The sequence below is a fragment of the Monodon monoceros genome, unplaced genomic scaffold (genome assembly GCF_005190385.1).
Source record: "Monodon monoceros isolate NGI ecotype Baffin Bay Population unplaced genomic scaffold, NGI_Narwhal_1 Super_Scaffold_19, whole genome shotgun sequence".
Taxonomy (NCBI): Eukaryota; Metazoa; Chordata; class Mammalia; order Artiodactyla; family Monodontidae; genus Monodon; species Monodon monoceros.
Window position 1 is genome coordinate 67,052,812 of NW_021703775.1, and position 10,736 is coordinate 67,063,547.

Genomic DNA, 10,736 nt, shown 5'->3' on the forward strand with positions numbered 1-10,736 from the left:
CGCACTGCAACGAAGAGTAGCCCCCGCTTGCCACAACTAGAGAAAGCCCGCACGCAGCAACGAAGACACAACACAGCCACACACACACACACAAATATATATATATATATATATATATATATATATATATATAGCAAAAATCTACAGTACTCAAAGGAGAAATAAACAAATGCACAATCATAGTCGGAAATTTTACACACTTGTCTTAGTAGTTGGTGGAAAAGAGCAGACAAAAGCTTAGGAATAATATAGACTTGAACATCAAGATTAACGGAATTGGACTTCCCTGGCGATCCAGTGGTTAAGACTGTGCACTTCCACTTCATGGGGCACAGGTTCCATCCCTGGTTGGGGAACTAAGATCCTGCACGATGAAAAAAAAGATTAGCAGAATTGACCAAATGGACTTAGACTACCATCACCACCTTCCACCCCGCCACAGGCAGCAGGGGAACCTCTGAAGAGACACTATTTTTAACACTTGCAGAATACGTCTTATCTTTAAGCACAGATAGAATTTTTTAAATTGACCATAAACTGCGAATAAAGTCTTAAAACTATTTCAAAGGATTGAAATTAAAGTATATATTCTGACCACAATGCAACTTTGGTAGACAACTAGAAAATCTCCTTATGTCTAGGAAATTTTAAATTTCTACTAAATAATCTATGGATCAAAGAAGAAATCATTATGGAAATTAGAAAATAGTTGGAACAGAATGATAACAAAAATTCTATGTATTATAACTTGTGGAATGAAGTAGTAATTAGGAGGAAATTTATATCTTCAAATGCACAATTAGGGGAAAAGGGCTAAAAGTGAATGATCAAGGCATTCATCTTAAGAAGTTAGAAAAAAAAAACCCAGCACAATAAATCCGAAGAAAGTAGAAGTAGTTATATGTCAATTATATCTCAATAAGCCTGGGGGAGGGGGAAGAAAGTAGAAGCAAGGAAATAATAAAGACAAAAGTATAACTTATTGAAATAGAGTACAAATATACAGAAAAGTTCATTCTTTGAAGGGATTAATTACAATTGATAAATCTCTAGCAAGACAGATAAAGGAAAAGGAAGAGAGAGAGAGAGGGAGGACAGGCACAAATAACCAATATCAGAAACACAAAGGAGACAGTACTACCTTTGAATAGCTTTATGTCAATACATTTGAAAATGTAGATTAAATAGAAAACTGGCTAGAAAATATAGCTCTCCTAAGGTGACTCAAAAAAAAAACCCGAAACAAAAACAAATTGTCAATAGTATTATAACCTTCAAATAAGTTCAACCTGTAGTCAAAAATCTTCACTCAAAGAAATCTCCGGGCTTGTATGGCTTTGCCGACGAGTTGTACCAAATGCTGAAGGATCAAATAGTTCCATCTTCTATAAACTCTTTCGGAGCATAAAAAAGAAAAAGAGGAAACATTCCCCAACTCATAAGTCTAGTATAACCTTGATACCAAAAGCCTGAAAAGGACAGAGCAAGAGAGGAAAATGACAGGTTGGCTTCACCCATAAAAATAGGTCACAAAAATCCTAAAAATAATTAGCAACTGGAATGCAGCAATACATTTAAAGACAAAGTGCCCAATTAACTTATGAAGGTGTGTTCACACATTAGTAATTACTAGTAACAGAGAAATTTAAGTTAAAACCACAATGAAATATCATTACCACATATACCAGGTTGGCTAAAATTAAACAGCCTGACAATACCATGTTGGCATGAAAAAAGAGCAAGCAGAACTGCTGTTCACCACTGGTGGAACTATATTCATTGACATAACCACTTAGGAAAGACAGTTTGGCACTGTCTACTAAACTTTGAGTTACACCTACTCTATAACCTAGCAATTCCACTCTTAGATAGGTACTTCGATCAGACATTCCCAAATTGTGATGCCTGACCAACAGTCTCAGAATCATTTGGAAACTTCCTAGAAATGCCAAATTCCTGGCCTCCAGTCCAACTTAAGCAGCAATCAGTGCCCAGCAATCTGTGTTTTAACAAGCCCTCCAGATGATTCTGATACATGTTAAAGCTTGGAAACCACTGCCATAGAGAAATAGGAATATATGTTCACCAAGACACATGGACAAGCATGTTTTTAATAGCATTGTTGATAATAGCCAAAGATGGAAACAAGACACATGTCCAACATCATAATGGATAAATTTATTATGAAATAGTTACACAATGCAATGAACTAATAAAAGTGAATGAGTCTCAGCTGTACAAAATAGCGTGATGACTCTCAAACAAAATGGTGAGTAAATATTTGAGGCCACCCCAAAAATACATTTTTATATACATATAGAAAAAGGCTCTTGTCAAAGCATATACATGTTTCAAGAGCCCAAAACTGTACCTCCAGCCCTAACGTTCTTTTTAGAGCTCCAGGCTGGCATATAACTAGTACCTGCCACATAATGTGTGCTCAGAATAACAGGCCTCATTCTTTATAATCTTTATAGTGACTGCAGAGTATTGTATAATATGGGCATATCATATTTATTTAACCAGCACCTTGTTGATGGGCTTTTCAAGAATATTACTTTGGCTGCCCAAATAAACTGAAAATTCTGTGAGGTGAGAGATCCTGTCTGTCTTCTTCTAAGACAGTGCCTGCTATTCAGTAGTTATTTAATTGAATGGACTTTCCAAATTAATTTTCCTATAAGAAAAAAAATGGCCTGGCCAGTTGTATTTATCTTTGTTACAGCATAAATCAATTCCTCATAAATTTAACTCTAGAAAATTAACTCTAGAAAATCCAGTCAATTCTGGGCATGATGACAAAATAAACCGTCTACACTTGGAAAATATTCTAGACTTGGAGTAGTGTGATCCTCCAAGGTCATTTAATTTCCCTACGTGATATCTCTTCTCAGTCTCAATGCAACAGCAGCTAGGAAATGTGTCAAGCATTGGAGTTAGGAAACCATATATCATACATTTTCTGAGAGTACCTACTTAAAGAGTTCTTAAATGCTCTTGACCCTATATTCTAATGCGTGATTTGGAACATATGACACCATACCTGGACCTCTAGGGAGTGACTGGCTCCAGAGACGATGCTTATAGGGCAAAACAGGCCATTTGGAAAGCCTGCTCCTTTGAAACCTTGCCTCCATACTCTCTGGTTTATAACAAGTGATTCTTCTTCAATCCTAGAAGAATCGTAAAGGAGCTTCCTTGAGCATTGGCTGTCAGAGCAGGGCACAAGGGCAGCTGCAGGAAAGGGCAGCAGGTGTATGGCTCAGAGAAGAGATTTAAGCAGCAAGCCCATTGGCTGGAGCCTTGGAATGCCCACTGTGATGTCATATGGAGGCGTGAGGTATAAAACTGTTTGGCTGAGAGGGGCATGTGGTTGAGTAATGGCTCTGGTTTGGAGGCTAACCATCCCACTGCCACAATATGTCAGCCTTCTACTATTATTTGGTTTCCTTGTCTGGAGGCTTTGGGTGAGGTTTTCTGGGAAACACAGTAGGAAACAGGTGGCAGCCAAGACGCACTCAGAGGTATGTGATGCAACACTCTCTTGAAACTCACTGCTCCCTGTCCCTGCCCCTGTCCCTGGAGACATAGAAACTCCTAATCTTGGGCAGTGGGAGGAATTGATGGTGGGAAGAGGGGAGTTGAGGTAGTGCCTGTGGATGTCGTCCTGCAGGTCACTCTCAGTCCTTTTCCCATCAATACATTTCAACAAACTTTGAGCACCTATTATATATGGCAGCATACTAGACATTGAAGAATAAAACACCACCTCCACCTTTTCGAGGTATAGTGGGGGAGAAAGTCAGACATATATACATACATATATATATATATATATATATATATATATACACACATACATATATATATATATATAAAACCCAAGACATATATATATATATCCCAAGGAAAGAGAAAGGGATGAGTTAATAGAGGTGTAAATATTGCTGAAGAGATGGGAGGTAAAGGTAAAGAGTATTCTAGGATCTATAAAATGCCTTTGCAGGGAGCTTAGGTTTGAGCTGTGCTTCAGAGGAAGTGTAGGATTTTGAAGGTGGATAGGATGGGTGGAGGAGAGTAGTGGAAGATTTTCTAGAGAGAAGGAATTGACCGGGGGAAAGCATGGGAAGCAGAAGAGCGTTGGATGTGTTCAAGGAGAGGTGAAGACACCTGTCAGGAATGGAGTGTACAAGTGTAGGGAACCGGTTGGGGAAAAGTGAGAGAAAATGTCACAAAGTGGTTAGAGGTCCCATTGTAGAGGGCTTCAAACACCAGACTGAATACTTTGTATAAATATTATTCTGTCTGCAATTGAAAGGCATCAAAGATTTTAAAGCCAGGTGAAAATGTGCTTAGATCTGTGCTTTAGAGCACAGAATTTAAACTTTAAAAAGTTTAAACTCTCAACTTTTTTTGTCTCAAACACACCACTTGGGAGTCTAATTAAAAAACAGATTCTGATTCAGTAGCAGATTCTGAATCAGTAGAATTCTGATTCTAATTCAGGAAGGGATTGAGATTTTGCAATTCTAATGAGCTCCCAGGTGATCCTATTGCTATTGAACTGAGCACCATACCTTATTTCGACTTTTTTTTTTTTTTTTTGGCTGCGTCATGTGGGTTGCGGGATCTTGGTTCCCCAGCCGGGGACTGAACCTGGGGCCATGACAGTGAGAGCACCAAGTCCTAACCATTGTACCGCCAGGGAAGTCCCAAGCACCATGCTTTGAATGTGTGGCTTTAAATAACTCCAGTGAGTGCATGTGGTGGTTCTCTGGTGTAGCTAATCCAATAGGAGTCTACTTTAAAGAATTAATGGGAGGGCTTCCCTGGTGGCACAGTGGTTGAGAGTCCACCTGCCGATGCAGGGGACACGGGTTCGTGCCCCGGTTCGGGAAGATCCCACATGCCGCGGTGCGGCTGGGCCCGTGAGCCATGGCCGCTGAGCCTGCGCGTCCGGAGCCTGTGCTCCGCAACGGGAGAGGCCACGACAGTGAGAAGCCCACGTAAAAAGACTTAGTGGGAAGGAGGGGGAAGGAAGGGAAAGAATCAGAGCAGTAAGATGGAAAAGAGGACATTGATTCATTCCCCCGGTGTTTATCACCCACTGCCACCACCATGTACAAGGCACTCCTCTGGGCACTATGGATGCAGCAGTAAATGGAAGGGACAAAAATCTCTGCCCTCGGGGCTGTGAGAGAGGAGGAGGGTCCTGAGGTGAAAGTTTGGCTATAGGAAGTGAGGCAGAAAGAGAGTAAAGGGATTGAGTCTTTTTTTTCCTGATTGGGCCTTTTTTTTCCTGATTGGGCCTCAAATATAAAGAGTTAATTATAAACATTATCATCATTTTCCTATGAGGACTGTATTCATCTTTGTATCCCCTATGCCTGGTATACTGCCTGGGATATAGTAAGTGTTCCACAGGTGTTTGTGAAATGAAAGGATGACTTCTCAGTTTTAACCCTGAATGACTGAAGAGATGGCATTTTAAGCAACATAAGAAACACCTGACAGAAGTTGTGAGTGTAGCAGGAGGCGGAAAATGTATGTGCACATATTCGCCAAGCAGCTCTATGTCCTTTAATAGAGTTCTATAGTCTTCTACATGATGGTCTTCTCTCTTTTTGGTTAATACCTTGATACTTTATCATTTTTATTGCTATTGTGGAAAATATCTTTCATATTTAAAATTATATTTTTCTAGTTTGTTTGCTTCAGTAGAGAAATGCTATTGACATTTATAAGATTTTCTGGTATTCAGAAACCTTGGTGAATCCTTTCATTACCTCTGATGGATAATGTCTTTGAGTATCATTTCAATTGCTTTCATGCTTATTGGTCTACTCAAATGATCTATTTCTTTTTACCCAATTTTTATATTTTATATTTTTTCTAAGAATTTAACCATTGCATTAGGCATTTCACGTTTATTAATATAGTTATTCAAACTATTTTTCTTCTCTTTCCTACTTCAATTTTCAAGATTTATATTTACTTTTGCCTTTTGCCCTAGGGGCATTATCAGCCCAGGACCACATTTATTTTCATTTTGAGGGTTCCTGACTACACAAGGAATATAAATTAGAATTTCAAACCGGTGTGAGGATAGACTCTTGGTTAAAATTTTCAGAGAAGGCTTTTTTTCCCACCCAGAGTTCAAGTTTCCTTGTCTGGTGAGCAGATTTTTTTCTAGCCACTTTTTACCAAGTGTGTAGCAATTTGACAAGCCTGGCTTTTTTTTCCTGGGGTCTCATTTAAATGGCCACTTCACATGGGCCTTATCTTTGTCCCCACCTTACTGTTAACCTAAGTCCCTCAGTGGCTGACACTGCAAATGACCTAAGGCATTGAAGTCTCAACTAGTTTCCACTCTTGTTTTTCAGTTTTCTTCTGATTTTTGACCTGGAGATTTCCCTTACTTTCTTGTAAGGAGCTACATTCTGCATTTAAAAGATGTTTGTTGTATTTTATTCAGCATTCCCAAGTGTTTTCTAGTGGGAGATTATTTAGGTCTGTGATATGTAGAGATCATTTTGAGATAAATATATAGAAAGATCATTTGTAAATACATCAACCTGTATTTCAACATCCGTTTTCCTTTTGCTTATGTTTTCAATCAACAGTCCATTATGGACATAAATTAAATTATATATGACTAAGTATAAAATCAATTTAAAACTGTCCGAAGTTCAAAACTACCACTGCAGCTAGGGTTATTCTACTACTGGCCTACTGCATTATGAGCATGTTCATGATTCCCTAATTAATTGTTGTGTAGGCTCTTTTAATATACCTTCAGAGACTGATGTCCTAATATAAAGGGAAGAAATAAAAAAAGTTTTATTTGAAATTGTAACAAGTGTCATTTATGCCTTTAAAATGACCTGGAACACCCTTGCAGAAACCCCAGGAGTTTATTAACTACTGGATGGGAAATTCTGACCTGCAGGATAAAATGAAAATCCCACATAATCTGGCATAATCTGGCTTCCACCTATGTTTTTAGCTTCATCTCTCACTACTTAGCAAAAGTGCACCTAACAATCATGATGCTCTAATCTTCTCAGTGATGTTCCCACTTGCCTGGAATGCCCTTTCTTCACCTAAAAACCTTCTGTTGATTCTTCATACTCCAGTACAAATGGGAACTTCTTGAGGAATTCTTCCCTTCTCTCCCAGGCAGTTAATCACTGTTCTCTTTATTCCCTCACACTTACATTTCTTTTTTTTTTTTTATAGATTTTATTTATTTATTTATTTATTTATTTATTTATTTATTTATTTATGGCTGCGTTGGGTCTTCGTTGCTGCACACAGGCTTTCTCTAGTTGTGGCTAGCAGGGGCTACTCTTTGTTGTGGTGCGTGGGCTTCTCATTGCGGTGGCTTCCCTTGTTGCGGAGCAGGGGCTATAGGCGTGCAGGCTTCAGTAGTTGTGGCGCATGGGCTTCAGTAGTTGTGGCTCGTGGGCTCAGTAGTTGTGGAGCACGGGCTTAGTTGCTCCGCAGCATGTGGGATCTTCCCTGACCGTGGATCGAACCCGTGTCCCCTGCATTGGCAGGAGGATTCTTTGGCAGTATGCGGGCCTCTCACTCTTGTGGCCTCTCCCGTTGCGGTGCACAGGCTCTGGACGCGCAGGCTCAGCGGCCACGGTTCACGGGCCTAGCCACTTCGCGGTATGTGGGATCTCCCCACATGCACGAACCCATGTCCCTTGCATCGGCAGGCAGACTCTCAACCACTGTGCCACCAGGGAAGCCCCACACTTATATTTCTGTTACAGCATTTACCACATGGTATTGTAATTTATCTGTTTAGACATCTATTTTCCCTACTAGTGTAAGTTCCTAGAACACAGGGATCATATTTATCTCTACAGTTCCAGCACCCTACACAATACTGAGAACTAAGTAAGTACTCAATAAATGATTCATGAATAAATGAATGACATAACTGTTGCTGTGGTTATGGATACCAACAGTATCAATATTTATGTCTATGAGATGAAGTGCGCTGTCAATAAAGTCTCTAACCTAGAGTATTACCTGATTTTATTTTTTCTTTTTGTTCCTTTCTAGACTTCAAAGCAGCATAAATTGAAAAAGATCCAGAAATTCACAGGTCAGAAAGATCCTATTCTTCAGTTCAAAGCTAATGACAAATCAACTATGGGGTCTGTTTTAAGACGCTAACCTTTAATACCAGGTGGAAGGAAGAAGGTTGAAACGACTATGTAAATGAAAGAAATAGCCCTACTCTTTCTAGCATCTCCACTTCCAAAGAAATGTAAATGGCTCCATAATTCTTTCCATGCTTCCTATCCTCATGCTTTCCTAATCTCTTTTTGTGCAAAGCTCAAAGTACCAGGAAACATGGTGAGACTGAAGAACAAAGAAGGGGTAACTACCAAGAGTTTGATGCGGGAAGTTTTGGTACCTTTTTTCTCTAGCATAGACACTGGATAATACATATCTTTTCCTCCAAAGATATGTATTCCTCTGTTTACCCCACTCCGTCTCCCTATCATGATTATTCCTGCTCTTTCCAATGGCTTACATCTACTACATGCTGAAGACAGCATCCTACAGCTTAAAAAAACAAACAAAATGAGAGCTAGGTTAAATCTGAGCTCCACCACTAATAAGCTTTATGATCTTAGGCATGGCTTTGTCTTTGTTTCCTTATTTGCAAAATGAAGGGGTTGAACTAAGGTGATGTCAATAGTCATAATGCTAATAGATTCTTTACCTCTACTCCCAGATCCACAGTGGGAAGAAAATCTCAGGATGGGTTGCGTTGAAGCTAACCTAACAGGGTAAGTAAAGTCGATCTTCACTGTGTCTATTCTTTCTCTCTTCAGCCTACCCTACTGATAAATTCTATAAAAGTTAGGAGTAAGATACCTGGGACTCTGTTTTACTTCCCTCGCTATGATAGCTGTCTCCTTTCTGAGTCTCTCTTCTTATTGTTTTCCTTACCAGTACTTTAATATCACTTCAATTACACTGACACACTCTGTTGCATCCAGCTTTTCAGGACTCCCTACGGGCTGGTCCCAGGAATGTGTATGCGGGTCAATGGACAGGAGTCTTCAACAGATCGTCCAACACCTGGAAAGTGCAAGGTCAAGTAGTTTCTTGGTTGGGGTTGAAGGTGGTAGAACTTTTAAGAGGGAGGAAGGAAGAGAGGGAAGGAGGGAGGGAGGGAGGGAGAAGGAGAGGGAGAAGAAAGATGGTTAGTTAGTTAATTAGTTTTGGTAGTGGGGGAAGTTCTGGGTTCGAACAAAGTTTAAGAACAACTGGTCTGTGAATCATTTCTGATTGGAATGGGGACAAATGCCTCCCTTTCTCCTGGTGGAGGAATTCTTTCCATAAATAACTGATGTTGGGGAAAGCAAACCTTTTGTTTGTTTTCCCTCGGTCCACATTATTTTGCATTTGAAATGGCCATTATCTTTCCCTTTTCCTACTTCTCCTTTTCCTGTTTCAAAACAAATAGAAACTTTTCTCTTTATTTCTTAGATCAAGTCTTATGGAATTGGGTTTGCCTGAACCACAGGATACGATTTCTTCTTCCACCTCCTCTGCTTCTGTGGCTCAGGGGCCTGTTCTACAGCAGCATAAGACCCAAGTGACTAATGTGGAGCTGACCCCACAGCTACCATATCAAGTCAGAGATAGCATAAAGGTTACTCCACTGGCATTACTTCAAGTCATGGATTCAATGGGGTTAATTCCAGAATCACATTCAGAAGTGATAGAATCTGTAGGTTTGTTACCACGGCCACCAAGTGAAGTCGTGAAACCAATGGAAGCCACGGAAACAGTGAGTGTAAGCCAAAACCCATCACGTCAAGTCATTAAATCAGTGGAGGTAACCCCAAGATCTCAGCAGCAAGTTATGGAATCAGGGAAGATGACGTCAAGACAGCAGAATCAAGTCATAGGCAATGTGAAGGTAACTCCTATAGCATTGCTTCAAGTCATGGATTCTATGGGGTTGATTAAAAAATCACATCCACCTATCATACAGTCAAAGGGAATGACCCCAAGGATGCAATATCAAGTCAAGGAGTCAGTGAAAAGGACCACATTGTTGGACCATGAAGTCATACAACCAGGAAAGATGAGTCCAAGGCTACAACATGCAGTCATGGAAACTGTGGAAATGACCCCAGGGCCACAGCATAAAGTTATGGAATCGGTGGACGTAACATCAAGGCCACAAAGTCAAGTCATAGAACCACTGACGATTACTCCAAGGCCAATATGTCAAAATACAAAATCACCTGAAATGATCACCAGGCCATTGCATCCAGTGATGGATTACCTGGAAGTAACTCCAGTGACACTATTACAAGCTATGGATTTCATGGGGATAATTCCACCAACCCAGTCACATGTTATAGAATCTGGGGGTTTGACTCCAGACACACAGTCTCAAATTGCAAATTTGACCCCAAGGGCAACTCAATCAGATGGTTTGACTTCTTCTTGCTCTCCTACTACTATTGGTCCATGTGGAGTGGTAGAATCTGTGGGCTTACCTCCAAAGCTACCACCTAAAATCATGGAATTGGTAGGATTGATTCCAATGCCATCACAACAATCCATACATTCTCTAAAGGTAACTCCAACAGCACTGGGGTCACCCATGGGAATGATCGTAGCACCACAGTCACAAGTTGTAGAAACTCAGGATTTGACCCCAAGGCTAATATCTCAAGCCAAGGAATCTC